Raw genomic sequence first — 17559 nt, 5'->3', positions numbered from 1 at the left:
TTTTGGTAACTTGCAGCATTTTAATTAAGAAGGCAGAATGATACAGGCTCATCACAGAACACATTAAACTGTTCAAACTCCAACTAACTGACAGTTACAAAGTGGGGAAATAAGTCATCATCAAATAATGTGTTTCTGGGTCCTATAGCAATTAGTTCTATGCTATATTGTATTGATATTAATGGCTTTAAAGAAAGCATTAAATCATCACCTACAAAGTTTGCAAGTGATGTAAGCAGTAGGGAGTCATAAATAACAAGTCATGGTGTAAAGTATCTGAGACAGCTTGATAACAAGTAGTACGCATTTCTGCACAGCCAAATGTAAAAGCATGCACCAAAGAATAAAGACAGTGATTATAGGATGAGAGAGTTTGTGCTCTAACAAGTTAATGCTCAGAAACCTCGAGAGTCATCACATATAATCAGAAGAAAATGAGCAGGTGGTGTGGTGCTGTGGCCAACAGGCTAATGGAATCCTTGGGTTTGTAAACAGAATATAGAAAGATGTCTTTATTTGTTTTTCTGGAACTAGTCCAACTGCTCCTGAAGTCTGATATCCAAATTCCTTAGTTCCTTAATAGAAGCTGAAAAAGAAGTGGTTCAGAGTAGGCCAATAAGAATGATTTAGATTGGAAGTGAAAATGTCCAATCTATTGCAGTGTCAGAAAAGAAGGTTTCAAGTACTTCCAAAATTCAGTGACTATGCTAAAGGCAGAAGCATTCAGCCCCCTGGTGAGATCTTCTACCAGTAAAGGGTACTAATCACTGAGACACTTCAGGGAGGAAAAAGTTAGATTTCACAGTACTGGGAACATTAAAATCAAAATCAGGTGCTTTTAAAAACTATGTTAACACAAAAAGGAGTTCAGTCCTGTAAGTCTGTTACCCATGAGGTACAACTAAGTGACCATAGCCCTGGATTCTGGTTACTAGTCTATGCAGCAGTCAATTTCCTTGGGCACTAAGAAGTAACAACCTGTCATTCCTTTCAGCATCATCTGACACAGATCATGTGTTCTTGAGCACATGATGGGAGCAGCCATGTGGATGGCAATGTTTACGTGGGCTGAAGGGATGGGTGGACTCGTTCACAGAAGGCAAATCCTTTGAAGCATATTGCATACAAAGAAAACTTTTCTCACTCAAGAAGTCTGAGACATACATTGCTGGAAGCTGGGAGGTTACTCCTCACAAGTGTGACTATATGATTGTCCTGCTCTAAACTTTTCCTCAGGCATCTGCTTCTGGCCACTGTCATGGGCAGCATACTGATCTTTCTCGTGCTGAGCAGGCCCTCAGGTCCATACCAAAAGTGGCCCACCCCTGATCTCTGAACAATGGAGTGGGAGTTTTAGTGGGAGCGGAGGGTAGATGCTGGATAATAAATAGGCATAGGTACAGGAGAGGGGAAGATCCCGGGGAGAGAAGAACAGGAACACTTAAGATTAGAAGGTCAAAGACTGACTTGGCTAGAGGATTGTACGTGAGGCTCTGGACCTCTTCAGAATCTGGCATTGATTGAAACATTCAGTAGTCTGCAGGTCTGGTCTGATATCATCAATTAGGAAACTTTGCAGCAAAATGTTCATTTCTTTCCCAATGCAATTCTGGATTCAAACACTCAGCCTTCTACTGGTATCACAGAATCACAGAATGGCAGGGATTGGAAAGAACCTCTGGAGATCATCTAATCCAACCCCCCTGCTAAAGCAGGTTCACCTAGAGCAGGTTGCACAGGCTCATGTCCAGGTGGGTTTTGAATATTTCCAAGGAAAGAAACTCCACAACCTCTCTGGGCAACCTGTTCCAGTGCTCTGTCACCCTTAACGTAAAGATGTTTTTCCTCATGCTCAGGCGGAACTTCCTGTGCTCCAGTTTGTGCCCATCGCCTCTTATCCTATAGCTAGGCACCACTGAGAAGAGGCTGGCCCCATCCTTTTGACAACTGCCCTTTAGATATTTATAAGTGTTGCCAAGGTCCCCTCAGTCTTCTCTTCTCCAGGCTAAAGAGCCCCAGGTCTTCCAGCCTTTCTTCATAAGAGAGATGCTCCAGTCCCCTCACTATCTTCGTAGCCCTCCACTGGACTATCTCCAGCCGTTCCTTGTATCTCCTGAACTGGGGAGCCCAGAGCTGGACACAGCACTCCAGATGTGGCCTCGCCAGGGCAAAGGACGGGGAGGATAACCTCCCTCAATCTGCTGGCCACACCAGCACCCCAGGATACCATTGGCCTTCTTGGCCACAAGGGCACATTCTGACTCGTAGTTGACTTGCTGTCCACCAAGACTCCCAGGTCCTTCTCCTCAAAGCTGCTCTCCAGCAGCTATACAAGATCTCAAGTAGAAACGGCCTGTGCTGTGAAGCTAAGCATCCAAACCTTTGGGTGACTGAAGCTTTTATTCATAGTTCCATGGGATAAAACATTGGCTTTTTTGCATACAGCTGCTGGTAACTGCTTGCATATCACACTCAGACAGAAACAGTACTCTAAATGTGCTTTACTACCACCACTGCTAGTGGAGTGCTTAGTGATCATTTAACCAGTTGCTGTTGTAAAAAGCCAACTTTGATTACACCCTTCCGGAGACACCAAGACCCGCAATGACGGTTACAATGTCGTGATTTGCCCTCTATTGGCTGAGTGACCAGTCCAGCTCCTGTGGCCTCTTGTCTTAATACATCTTGGTTACCTCATCAGCCTTGAATCTTTGATGTTTCTACATTTTGTGCAGGCTTCATCCATTATACTCAAGTACTACCTGCACCAGAACAATCTGAATCAATAAAAATGCTTGGCTAGATATCCTCAGAATCCTACATTAAGGTTAACTCAGTGAGTCATACAATAAAGCCACTAATACATGGGCACTTAATTAATCTATGATGCATTTTCCACCAGATATGACTTAATCTCTAGAAAAGAAAACGACCTGCTAGGTCACCATCTTGTTGTGTGGGTCAATTTAGAGTCATTCCATGCTGAATACCTATTCTTATTTTGTCCAGTTTAAATTTTACACATGCCATGTACTCTTATGAGTAAAAAAGAAGATGGCATTTTAATCCTTTCCAACAGTAAACTCACATAGGTTATGCATTTAAAAGGGGGCATAACTTCTTTACTGTCTATGCTGGCTAAATCTTGAAACATTCATCACTCTCCTCTCTTATTCCAGACACTGGCCTAGAGGCCTTGAAAGGTCTGTGTCTGTGCTAAAGTTCTGTGTGAGCTTGAGCAAGGGCTTTGGACTGTAATTATATCCTGATTTGTTTCTTTCTCTCTCCCTCTGGCACCTGTTTTAGCTTATCAGCCCAAGCTTCATTAGGAAACAACCCTTACTCGATTAAATTGTTTGTCTTTCTCTGCCCCTCCTTCCTTCCCATATCTTTAGGATCTCTTGGCCAATTTCTGCTATGGCTGAAAAAGTGGTAAGTCTCAAAGGAAATTAAGTTCTTACAAGTTTTGTGGCAATCCACAGCCAGACACAGACGGGGTGAGCCAAAGCAAGTCCAACGCAGCTGATACATATTCAGTGCAGCAGCAGCCACTTTGTTAATCAGAGCGTGCTCTGGCTGCTCCAGCAGTATGTATGCACCCCCACGTTACTCCCCGCACATGCTGTTTTGGCCTGGGAGGGCTGCAGGGAATGCAGAGGAAGCTGAGCTCATTATGGTAGGAGGGTCATCATGCATGTAGCAGGGCTAGGGTTATTGCAAGGAAGAGATCAGAGGGTGAAGACACAAATCATGTGTAAACAAGGGCTGTTTTTCCAATACTCACATGATGCCTTTTCCAGGGTTGTTATTTGGATTCAGTATTTGAGACTGAGATGTGATACTTAGGTAATTTGAAAGCCTCTAATAAGCAAGAAGTCAAATTACAGGATTTAGTAGTCCCTGTTAACAAGAAAACAATAGACATTTGGAACATTTCATTCTTATTGTTTATTTTGCTATTTATCTGCATTTGGAAGCCCTGGAAATGCTTAAGTACCTTTCTGATTACATTCCTGGTCTGTCCAGAAACTGGAAATGCCTTTAGTGAATACCCACGGGGTTCAAGTGTTTGTGAGGGTGTTCCAGATGAACATGTCTGTGCTCAGTAACAAAAATCCCACCAAGATTTAGAATCGGGAGAAACAAGTTCTTACTCAACTCTTTAGCTGACTTGCTGAGTGACATTTAACCCATCTAATCCTCTCTCCTTGTGTGTACAGTAGAAGTAGTTATATTTACAGCATGAGTGTTGCTTGAGACCTTGTGAAGGTCTGTGAAACCACTTTGAGTCTCCTATGAAAAGTGTTATGATGATGATTACATGAAGAACTATCATTTGGAAGATATGAAATCATCACCTAAATATGTGCTTTCTGGTTCGCTGAAACAAAAGACCTTTGAGATTCAAAAAATGAATAGGAGTTTGAAAAATTAGCTCCATCCACAGAACTTCATCTTCCTAAAATGCTGAGAAATACGCATTTTCCATTTGAAGATCTAAAAGTACTTTACAAATAGTTGAAACCTGCTAGCCCTCAGTGAGGACTAAGCAACATACTCCATATTGCTCAAAAAGAGAGATAGACTTTGGACTAGAATCGTAGAACTCCTGGGTTTTCATCCTGTCTTGTGTATATTGGGATATCACTTGGCTGTGATATTATTTAATTTCCTCAATCATATAAAACCTTCCAGCTTTCAAAGATGACAGTACTCCAGGAATAATGTTGGAGCTGTGCCAGAGGACGGTGGAAGGTAGGAGAATTGAGATTCTCATTGTTTGGGTAAAAATCATAATTCTTGCCAGTGCGGTCTAAAAAATCTGCCGTAAGTATGATACATTGGCGAGGAGAGAAGGACCAGCATATCTCACAACTTCTAGAAGGAAGTTTCTGAGTTGTCGATAGCCCTTTCTAAAAAGCCATATGCACTTTTCCATACATACCACCAACATAGCTACACTTCACGGCCAATAGGAAGCATAGTGGTAAAGAACAGGTGATGTTTAAACTGCGATTCTCCAAAATGAGACCAGATACAGGCCTACAAGGAGCTTACAAACTCATAAAGTGGGTCTACATAAATAACAGTCTCAGGCATTTGTGTGGGCTTCAGTGAATGTACTCAGCACTTGATGCACTCACGCGTAGAGGCAGGACGTATTCAATATGCTGGCTGAGAACAAACCGCATCAGACACTTCAGAAAGGAATTCCACCAGCAAACAGTAGCACAGAGGATTTTTTGTGGAGGATTTTTGAATGACTGGTTTTGTGAACAGAAACCCACTCCCTTGAATGTCAACAATTCAGATGCAAGAAAAATTCTAAGAACAAAACAATTTTGGAGAAATCAAAACATTACAATTCAAACTTGACTTGATTTTAATTATATATAGTACAAAATAAAACTATTTCAAACTGAAAAATCATATCAACACAGATATTATTAAATATCGCTATATTGAGAATGTTGAAGTAATATCTTTTGATGTAAGAGTCTTTTCTTTTGTTTCTTCCAACATTATGACCAAAAAAAGCTGTCAGATTTTTTTTTCAGATTTGGTATACAGATTAAATAAATCAGTTCATTGTTGCACTTATCTAATATAAATGGACACATATTTTATATAGAAAAAAATCTAATCCTTTTTAAATTTCATTTTAATCTGTGATGTCTTGTAACAGTGAGTTCCACGCACTAATTATGGTACTTTAAAAGTATTTTCTTTCATCAAATGTAAATGCTCAACTGCACAATTTAACTCAATACCCTTTTTTTCCTCATAGAGAGGCAATCAATTTTACTTTACATAATCCTCTATTCTGTTTATTTCTGCTATGTTCCTTCCAATTTATCTTTGTTCTGCAAAAATTATGACATTTTACATTTCTCTTTAAATCACAACTTTCTCTGCATCTTTATATGGTGTCATTTACAGCCTTTAGATCCTCAGTTATATCCTTATTGAGAGGCTGAGGGCTACGGGCAGAGCTGGGAGGGCCATGTCACCTAGTTAGAGAAGCAGTCATAGCCTTCATGTTACTGCCCTCTCTTTTTGGGGATAACAGTTACACAAACAGCTGAGCTATCCACACGTCCAGTAGCTGAAAAATCAGTGTTTCTTCTTGGGTGGCCAAACCTGAAAGTTAACACATCCTTCTGGAACAGCACTAGACAGATTTAATGTGCTTTTGTCGAAAAACATTTAACATTCTGGAAATTCACCTTAAACATCAGAAAAGAAATCTCTACTGTGAGGGTGGCCAAACACCATCACAGGTTGCCCGTAGAGGTTGTGGAGGCTCCACCCTTGGAGATAGTCAAAACCCTACTGGACATGGTCCAAGGCAACCTGCTCTAGCTAACCTCCAGAGATCCTTTCCCAGCTCTACCATTCTGTTGTTGTGTGAAAGGCAGCTAAATAGAAATTGAAGACCAAGGTGGGAACCCAGACAAAATAAACAGATTAAAGTCAGAAACTACCACTTCTGACTTCTTGTATAGCATATGCTGCCAGAGCAGCACCAGTCATGTATCCCATCTCCGTGCAAGTCACAGACATCAGTGTGGAGCACTGGAGCCCTGAGAGGGAATGCTACAACAATTTTTTCTCATTACCTTCTTCCGTCACCAATTCCTCCCGATCTGCAGGTCTGTGAACGTGAGGGAGGCAGGAGAAAGCCGCCAGTCTTGGTAGGAGAAGGAAGGACACAGAGGGAAGGAGCCCAGTGAGTCCTGGGGCATAGGAGGGCAGAGGATGAGGGACAGCAGGAGCAGCAAGGGCATGCATCTTGCATGAAGCTCATAACTTCTGGTTGAGATAGGAAATAGGTTTCAGAAAAAGTCTTCAGTCCAAGTGTAGAGTTGTCAACATGTCTATGAACACACAGTTCCAGTGTGGCTGGTTGTGTTGTTTGAGGGTTTTTGTTTGAGGCTGCAAGTAAACAGAAGTACAAGCCTTTGTCTAAAATATCTTTTTTTCTTTCAATGTTTATGTGAAGGGTTTGATCTAATATGTATATATGAATTTGTCCTTTAGGTCTTTCTGGATTACAAAGGAAGAACTGGGTTTTCTTCAGAAAGGAAAAGAACTGAAACATACTTGAAAGGAAGTGGTAGATGTAGTTGGCTCGTTGTTATCTTAAGCATTTCCCTTCTTTGTTGCACTGGAGATAAATGAATAGCTGCTATGCATGGACATATATGACTCTCAAGCTCTGGTTCACGATTTTTTGTAATTAAATCATTCAATGCATGATAGTGTCAATCTCCAGCAAAAGGGATTTTATTCTTGACAGAATCTGGCAGGCACAGATTTTGCAACACTGTCCTGGGTTATCTGTTGTTGTCACACGGATCTTTTCCACCCTACTTCTCCTTGATGACAGTGGGTGTGGTGGACATGAAAACCACCATCCTTCATGCATACAATTTTTTTAAGCTAAGTCTTTTAAAGAAGAAAGGCTCACACATCTGTGCTGCAGCTGCAGGTACATCTTCCTCTCCCCTTGAACAATTTAGGAACATGGTGCTCAAGTTCAACCACACTTGAAAGAGACAACTGGTGACTGCTATAGGAGAAAGTCGCACACAACTGGCACTGCTGAGGGCACAGCAAGGGGAAGGCAGCCACTGCAGCACTTTTCAGCAGCAGGTGGCTTGTCAGTCAGGCACACATAGATCTAGACTTCTTTGTATGGTTATTTTCCCTCTGGCAGAACTGCCACATGGCATACAGTGCCCATACCTTGGGAAAAGGTGCAACAGAAGGCAAGTAGAGAAGGAGGTGGTTAAAAAAAGCGCGGGCTCATCCTGCTTTCATTAGTTCTTCAAGCAGTGAAACTGTTCACACACAGAGATTTGTTTAAGTACATCCTAAGTATTCAAGGCATTAACGAAAATCCAAAGCATCTTGTTCATTTCAATTGCTTCTCCACCCACATTCTTCATTGAATTAAAGGATATCCTACACACACTTTTGTTTCACTTATTCCCTAAAGATCGTTTCATCACACACCAAGCAAGGATCTTCACATATTCATAGTAACGTCTCAGTCACGGCATTCAGCATTATGATACTCTTGGCATAAGGGATGTTATTAAAGGACTGAAGAGATGAATAGACGGCAGATTTCCCCAGGGCAGCACATCAGAAAATGGACATCAAAAGAACCTGGCTCAAAATGCAGTGAGTATTAACAGCTTCTGACAAATCCCACTCATTTCTGAACAGTAATGCTGTCAGGCTGTTAGGGACACATCCATCATGGAATACCTCCATAAAACTACGTTTGCTTATGCAGTAAAAGCACCCCCATTTCAACACCCACCCTTCCAGTTGAAGACAGCATAATCTTCATTAATCGAAAATATTTGGGGCTAAATCCAAATACATTTGTCAAACCATTAGCAACATCCCAGAGCAAACACAGCACAGGCTCTGTAGCCATCAAAATTACCTTTGTTTTCTCCAGGCATTTTTCACAAACCCTAGAAACCCTGCAGATCTCTGAATATGCGAATATCTCTTACAGGATGTGTAGGTTGTCACATATTACACGTCACCTTCACAGACCCCAACAGGATGACAGGCCACAGTCTGTGACAGGAATTTTTTTTAAATTTCTATTTCCTCTTTCACCAAGAACTGGTTGGAATTTATTTTCTTAAAGCTATTTTGAACCACGAGCAACAATTCTTGAGTAGGCACTGAGGAAGGAGAAGCACATATACCGACATGATGTCACCACCTGAATTATTATGCTGGGATTTAAAAATAGTTTGAAAAGCAGCATGGCCAAAATTACTGTATCATTTAATTACAACTTACTTTCATGACAGGCCATCAGTTAATTAAGAGTGTCAAAATGCTGAATTGCCTCCAGCTTCTACATGCTTTGCAAATGACATGGAAGTCATCTTTTTAAATAGCAACAGCTTAACTGAAAATGTAGAACTCATAGTGAAATGCTGTGAAAAATGAGGCAGTCAGCTGCACTGACATGAAATTCCCCGCACCGTAAATTCACCAGGGAAGATATTTAATTTGCTCTCTGAAGAGCATATTCACATGACTTTCTTTTGTATGTTCAAAACTATTTTTCTGAACTTGCTATCATTTTGGACGTGTTATAAAACAGGACCCTTAAGTGACTGTGGTCTGTGCAGTAAGCACACAGCCTGGCTCCAGCACTGGCAGCTTCCCTCCAGACTGCTACAATATGGGCAACTGTAAAGGAAGAAAAGGCTTAGAGAAAGGTCGTTTTTTTCTTCAGAAAAAAAATCACTTTCACTGATTCTTAAGTAACATATATGACACTAGAGAAAACTCTGCAGAGGGAATGTTGTTTGAACAAACTTTGAAAATTATTGAATCGTTTTACCCATTTATTACACCTGGCACCAAATCCCTTATTCTCTTTATCAGACAGTCTTTTAAAATAAATTATTGTACACATTATACAACACTTTTGTATAAATTATAGCAAAGCAAAAGAATACAGTGGAAAGCAGGCTGGATAGGAATCTCATACCTGAACCAACCATCAAAAGATAAGAACAGTGCCCCAATGCAGAATTTAAGGCAAACACCTTGAAACCAAAATGAAAACAGTGCAGTCCCTCTTCTCCATTCTCTCCTTGGTAACAAGGTGGTCCTTTTGCCAGAAAGAAAATGTTTTTTTTTCCCCTCCAAGGAAAATGAGTGCTTAACACCGAAAAACACTGATGAGCAAACATCTCCCCCTATAGTTTGTAAAAAGCTGAGCACCTCAATAATGAAGAAAATCCTGTTGCTTGGCTGAATAAAGGAACCAAGCTAAAGCTGAGCCAGAACTTTACGCGGTATGGAAACACGGAAATGCATACCCCAGGGAGAGTGCTTGAATAAAAAAAGGATAAAAACAATTTGAAAATCCGGCAGAATTGTGGCAGGCTCATGGCTTCACGACTGTGGCAATGTCCAGGCGATTAACAAATTAGGGGTTGGAGAAGGTAAGAGACTCAATTTCCAGATAATTCAGGTGTGGGACTAAGGGCCTGTAAAATATGCAAAGTACTTCAAATACTAGAAAGAAATTAATGAGCTTCCTAAGATGAGTTCAAAGTGCTTTTCATTACTAAAGACTGATAAAGAAATTACTTGAGCTCGGTAAAAAATGGCATTTAGTGTAACAGGCCATCAAAATGAAAGCTGACCAGTAAACAACAATGGTTCACTTTGTCAGGATGAGAAATACCTCCAAGTAATTTTCACAAAATTGTGATTATTCAACAATTTTATGTCTGTTGCAAAGGGAGTATGCGTTGGATAGATCCTGTTAGCAGTGTCCTCTCATGCTAGGACACTGTTGCTGTTTCTGTAAGGAAGAAGCCCTGAGCCCTGTAAATGTATTTTACTGACATTTACAATTACTGAAAACCAGTTGTCACTAATTTGACTATACCTTAAATAAACTGTACAGGGAAAGGGCCATCTTTTATTCTCTGTTTTTACAGAAAACGGTATAAGGAGTTAGTATCCAGCAAGGCCCATTACACAACATGATGATCCAACATTAATTGCACACTCTGCTCTCCCCTGAGCACTTACCTTCGGTGTTTAAAAGACAATCCTTGAGACAATCCAACAGTGGCTGGAATGGCACTGGCTACACCCATTTCCACTAATGGTGGAAAATATCCCATTAGCAGCAGCTGTACTGGCTCAGCAAATCCTTCAGATGCCAGCCTGTGCTAGCTTCCTTATTCGTGAAGACATACCTAAAATTCCCATTTGCCAGGCGTGGTGTTGAACATGGACTGGAGGAGTCTGGAATCCTGCAGGCATGGATATATAGACACCAAATCAGCGAAAAATTGAGTGAAAAAAAGCAGTAACATCTCTGGTGTTTTGTAAAGATCACCTTGCTGAAAACAAGGCACTAGTTATTCCAGGCAGGCTTCCCCATCAGTTCACTCCTCTTTCACTAGTACATATGAGGAGGAAAAAAGAAAAAAAAAAAAAAAGAGCCAGACAGACACTTGATCATGTCATTTATTAAGTCAGCAGTGATGGTAAACACGGAATCATTCAGTCTTACTGCCACAGACAAACCTCACTCCTAAATACCATGGAAGTGCACATGTAGAAAGATCAGGGCTGTGAGTACACACACGCCTTCTGCTTATCCTATGAACCTGATGGCTCTGCTTGGACCTTCTTGCTCTCCTAGCAGTGTTTTGACTTCACAGAATAGTGGCAACTCCCTGCTCAAGCAAAAGGACATTGCTTCACTGGGTGTAATTAAGTCTTATTTATGCCTTGCTAAATCCCATGACAGATTTTGTGGAGTGCCATGAGTCAGAGCACTTGGAAAGCCCTGACCAGCTATTTCCTCAACATTTCAATGAAAGATGTCTCCAAGTTGTTCAGGTTTGTAACTCAGAAGTCAGCTGAATGTTTGGAGTATGCTAAAAAAAAAAAAAGTTGGTACCCCATTTCAAAGTGCCAGAACCCTTGCAAAACAATTTTCACTATGACACAGGATTAAGCACAAAGTCAGCCAATAGAATAGGGTACAGTAAATAATAGTACATACAGCAGGAAGCTGCTTTCTTGAAAGGAGGGGGAGCTCTTTGGCATCTCTGACATCTGTCCTCTATCTTGCTTTTACCAAACCAGAGAGACCTTCTGAGTATAAAACCTGCAAATACTTCTGCTTTAACAGAATTACTTAACTATGGTAGGAACAACTGTTAACGCCTGTTTGTATTGTGCAAGTAGACAACGCATGTCATATCTCCCACAGCAATTTTTCACGGGACTGCTGACAAGGGTAAGACTAACTGAGGACAAGTATTTAATCACCTCTCTCTTACCGTGGCTTATCTACAAGTTAACACAGAAAGGCAAAAATTGAACCAAGGCACACCTCGTACAAATTTTAACACAGATTAATATTTCAGCTGAGAAAATAATAAAAATAATTTCTCACCATGTTTATTCAATGGAAGTGAAGTCTTGTTCTGAACAGCTACTACTAGTTCATTTCTTCTTTTCTGACAAATACTGACCTTTCCAAATCATAATGAACCAGAGGGCCCAAGCAGTTTGAAAGTATTAGCATACTGCAATGTCAGGCAGCCCAAATTCAGCAGCTCTGTTTCTCAGACTATATTCACAACAGCTATAGAGAAAGGAAGACAACAACACTAGCAGTCACAAAGGAAAATGCACTTGGTATACATTCCCGATGACGGTACTGTGAGCCATTGAGGAAATGTGGGTATAAGACACGACACCTAAACCTTTTATTACAGCTTACTGCAGACTCACAGAGTGTTGTGCAGATTAAAACCATAAAAAGTGTATGCTTTTTTCATGGAAAAGTTTCCATCAGTTAAGATGCTAATGATTTATGTCTGCTTGTTCCCAAAGAACAAGCAATCTCGTTTAAAGAAGTCACCAAGCTCTCAGTGACCCAGACTGCGCTATAAAAATCCTCTGTAATTTAACAAAATCATCGGGATAGAACACACACACCCCACTAGAAACAACCGCTACATTAGCCCTTCAAATGTGACCATAGCCTTTAAAAGAAAAAGAGTGGATGGAATACTTTTACGGAAAACCCATTTCAAGGTTCTCAGGAGAACTGAGCTGGAAAAAATCACCGTGTAATGGGATAAACTATTACAATATCAGGGCTGGAAGTGGCCAACGTGATTTCTCAGTGCACACTGCCAATGAAAGCAACTCTGCAATTCAAAGGGCATGAGAAGAGATAGAGGTGGTAATATCCCTGTGTTCAAAAGTTAATAATTTACAACAACACAGAAATCATATGGCTGAGAGAAGGTGATGTAGAAAAGACTAGGAAATGTAACACATTCCCTGCTTTTCAGAAAACTAACATCACTTTTTTGTCAAAATAGAAATCTCAGCAAAATAGCCAAATATCCAGCAGCAGATTATGAGAAAACCTGGTGTCTTTCAGTCAAGATGAGAAAGCAGGCTGGGGGAAACTTCAGACTGACAGCAGTAGAAATCCTTATTCAAAGTAAAAATTATTTTAGGCCCTATTTGCTTTCTTTCAGAAACATGCAAAAATGCAAGCCATCGCTAATTACAACTGCCAATCACACAAGAGCAGACCAGGGTCTCCAGCAACAGAGCAAGTGTTTCCAAATAAACAGAGCAGAAACTTTAGTTGCATCATTATGCCCTGGAGACCATAAAAACACCATAAGCAAGTTACAGCTATTTTCAATTAAACATCACATCTCAGAAAACACTTGAAAACAGATCTTGTCACAAAAATGGAAATGCATTATTAAAGATCTCAGTAAATAACTTGAACATGCTAGGGTCACATGCTACAGCTTATCAGCCCACGGCACAGGCAATGCTTATGCCTCACAAGGCACAATACACGGTACTGAACCCCTATTTCACAATTAAAGTTTAAAAACAAACTGCAAGTTACAGTATCTGAGCAAATGTGTTGCCCAAGGCATCAATATGGCAAATCTTTCCCTTCTTCCCAAACTCAGTATGACCCTGGCAGCAGCACTGCAAGTTCCCCCACACTGTCTTGCTAAGACAAGCCTTCAAAGCAGAGCGAGCAGCAGCACCAGGGTGAAAAGGCTAGTTCAGTCTTGCAAGGCTGGTTTGCGGGATTGTCATCTCTACCAAGCCTGCCCAAAAGGACTGCGTGCACACACTTTCTTTTTAAATGGAGGTTACAGTTTACTTCACAGAAATTTAAAGCTAGCTAGCAGGCGGCAAGGCAAAGGCAACCGAGGTGGATCCCTAAAATACAGCTTCTTCAGCAGGCACCTGCTCACGCAGAACAAGCTGTGGGACCTGCAGGTTCAAACGCTGCCACCACGGCTCAGGACGCAGTTTCACAAGCTGGCTAAGTCAAACAAACCAAGCTGTCAGGAGGAAGAAGGGTCAAGCTTTCAGCATGTGCCAGTACTGCTGCACAGAACTGCATGGTCAGCCTTAACAGTGAGGTGAGCTGAAAACCATCTGAAAACTCTTTACAACAACAACAAAAAAAGGTCATTTACAAGCAAATGAGCAAGCTTATGCAGTTGACCTCAGACCCAACTCCTACTGCTGGTGCTTGGGAAGGCAAAGGAAGTGGAAGACTTTCTCCCTTGGTGGCAGGGAAGCCTGAGATTGGTCAAGACCTTTCAAGGAACTCCACTTTTGGTGTGCAAAGGTCTGGTATGCTGCTCATTTTAAGTCTTCACTTACCTATGTCTGGCAATAATTTGCATTGCTTGGAAATTTCCATCTTCACATATGGCCTCAAAATCAGATCTGCTGTTCTCAAAATAGAGTTTGCGCCACATTTCCCAATGTCTGTAGAAAGCTGGTCACATGGCACTGGCTCTTCTTTGTCACCAAATTGCATTACACAACCTCAAAATACATTAAATACTTTCTAATATTACTTTTTGACAAAAGCAGTTACTATACCTGCTGCAGGGATGTTGCAAGGAAGGGCAAGAGGTCGCATAACTCCTTTTATTCAGATAGGATACATGCACTGAAAAGTCCAGAGGCCTTGGCACATAATTTTTTGTTTCAAGGTTTGCCTTAGCACTGATACTTTGTCAAAAATATCAAAACCACCTTCAAGAACTCAAAAGAGCAGATAATCTCATTTTATTCCAAAGCAGCAACTAATTTAGCATAGTTATGAAATCCATCTGCAATGCAAAGTTCAAGAAAACGCTGCCTAATATTTCAGAATCTGACAGATACCAGGTTGCCAAGAAAAAATAGCATCTGAGCAAGCTGTGGGTCTGTTGTTTAGTGAGAGGGTGTTTAATAGTACTGACAGCCCACAAAATAGTATGTGTTTATCACGTGGAAGTAGCTTTTTATACCATTTGCACAGATGTAGCACTTTTCTCTCAAGAAGCACCCAGGTTTTGTGTTCATTAATTTATGTAACACATACATTATAAGAGGTAGAACAGTGCTCCTGAAATAAAGGCAAACTAAGGCACTGGAAGATGTAAGAGTTTAGTTTTTCTTGCCAAACACAGTGCCAGAGCCTGAAACAAGAGCCCAGTTCTCAAAAATGCTGCTCTAGCTATCAACCTGCTTCCATTCAAACATACCAAGATGACCCATTTTTAGAATTATTCTCTTCACTTGCTTTGCTGGCTACCTGAGTCCTTGATGGACACCGCAGCCCCCATGTTTCTGAATAAATCCATTAAGTTCTTCAGTGTCTGCAAACGGGTCTTTGAAAAATGGAAGGGGGGGGGGGGGGGGGGGGTGTAAAAAAAAAAACCAAAACCAAACATTACTTGATGGGAAAGCAAACAGTTAAACATGAAGAACAATTTTCCCTGTACTTTGCTGTCACTTCTGTGAAGTTGTTTTGGCCAGTGTTGGGATGGGCTTCTGTTCTGCATCACTTCATTTGCTCGAGTACAAAACATGGATCATCTAATTAGCGTAATCTTGATCTCTAGAACAATCTGTTTGTCCACTTTGCCGAACACACCATCACTGTCTTCAAATAAAAGGGGACTAGTCTTAAGGGCCAGTGGAAGAATTCACTCCCTCACCTTCACCTACAGGGCAGTTTGCTCAGCCCCTCCATACACCCCTGCTGTTTGGAGCAGCACAGCCAATTCCAGGGAAACTTGGGAGGATCCCTCCTGGGACATTCCTCAGTAGAAGCATGAGATCATCTCTTACATATAGCACAGATCTACTGTACTGTTACAGCTTCCTCAGTTCATTCCTGTTAACAGCAATCCACTGGCAAATCAATACACTGCTCAGTAATTAAATAATCTGTAAGGCCTCCAGTGCTCATTTTGTACACACCAAATCCAAAACATTATTTGTGAAGATCCTGGCAGGAGTTCATAGCAACACCTGGTTCCCATGGAAAGTTGACAAATATTAGTGAATTATCACCATATTTCAGTAAAACTTCACTAGCGGTTCTAAATTAATCCTTATCTTTTTGTGCGCTCTTCAAATACTCCTACCTAGCAAAAGTTAAAAAGAAAAAAAATTCACCTGAACCCTATTTTTCTTCCAAGGTCTGTATTATATGTTAATGTTATATGTTAATGTTCCTTTTCTATCAACTCCTTCCACCCTACCAACAAACTTACGCTGTTATTGAGTGCTGCACAAGACGTCCCTTGCCAGTACTCAGTGTCAAGTCTCCAGCATCACTGACTGTACTGTAATCTCTGCCACCCATCACAGGCCAACATTTTTTTCTTTTCATAGAGAAAATGCACCACAACCGCAGGTTTTTACAGACTTGCTCTCCTGTCCAAGAAAAGCCAGCCAGTCTCAGGTTTCCCATCTGTAAACCAGCAAACTACACAAACCTACTAGCAGTCAGGGCAGGCTGCTTTTTTCTTGTCTTTTTGCAGTCTTTTTGCCAAGGTCTTGATTGTTTGGTCTTCATCAATTCACCTCCGAGTCTCTTGCATACATTCCAAAAGATGTTTCAACTTACTTTCTGCTCTGTCTTCCTATTTTCAAATCACTGCTAAGTTCCTTAATACGTCAGTATCTTTACCAGTATCTTTAGTATGTCAACAGTGTTTAAGTAGTGAGCAAGTAAGCTCAAGAGCTTCACAAGTACAGTGGTTATCATTCTTCAAGGCAAGCAAAGAACTTTTTAATGTTCACCTTCACGCGGGGAGTCTTTATTGTAGCAACACTCCCCAAAACTACTTTTAGTAACTGCGTTTCTCATCAGCATGTACAAACACTGTTTGAGTTATATCACGAACAAAAATGAAGAAAAAGAGCTTTTCCCACAGCAGCCTTGATGGGTCACTTTTTAATTAAAATCAGTTTAATGACTGATAAGCTCTAATATTTCCAGCAGCAAATCATAAGTGGTTGACTGTTTCCAGATACAATGAAAAAACTGAAGATAATATAACTACATAAGCTAGCATATTTAGTTAGTTTACTGGTTGTCAAACATAGGAGAAAGTGAGGGTTTAACATGTAAGTTGCCATGACCAAGAGCAAAAATTAAATGAGTATTTTGTAGGAATCAGAAAGTTCAACTACATTAACTTAGGGAATCATTGTTTCCAAAGCCTAATCTCTTACCAAATTACTCTTGACATGCTTCCTACATCAGAAACCAATGAGCACGTATTTTCAGTATCTGTTTAGTATTTAGGGGGAGGGGATATCCCACACAAACTCAGTACAGTTGCTACTTTGCAATGTTCTTCATTCACGCCCCTTAAGCAAACGGAGTAACACAGCAAATACCTGTTTCCCACTCTCCTTCAGTTTCTCTTTGAGCTTGCAGAGGCAGAAAAAGGCAATTATTCAGTGTGCCCGTTCACATGTTCATTAAGACCTCTCTTCCTTATGAGCAGAACAAACGCATCTGCAGCTGATTTAAGACTGGCCATACAACAAACCAAGGTTTCATTCAACACTGCACAGAAAATAGCAGTGTGTATACAGAGCATGAAGTCCTAAAGCTCTACCAGGATCCTCCCTGATCCTGCATGTACCTTCCTCAGTCCATGCCAGCAAGGACGCAGCAGT

Source organism: Leptosomus discolor, chromosome 3 (genome assembly GCF_034619465.1).
Source record: "Leptosomus discolor isolate bLepDis1 chromosome 3, bLepDis1.hap2, whole genome shotgun sequence".
NCBI classification, from domain to species: domain Eukaryota; kingdom Metazoa; phylum Chordata; class Aves; order Leptosomiformes; family Leptosomidae; genus Leptosomus; species Leptosomus discolor.
Note: the sequence above shows the minus strand (reverse complement) of the source record.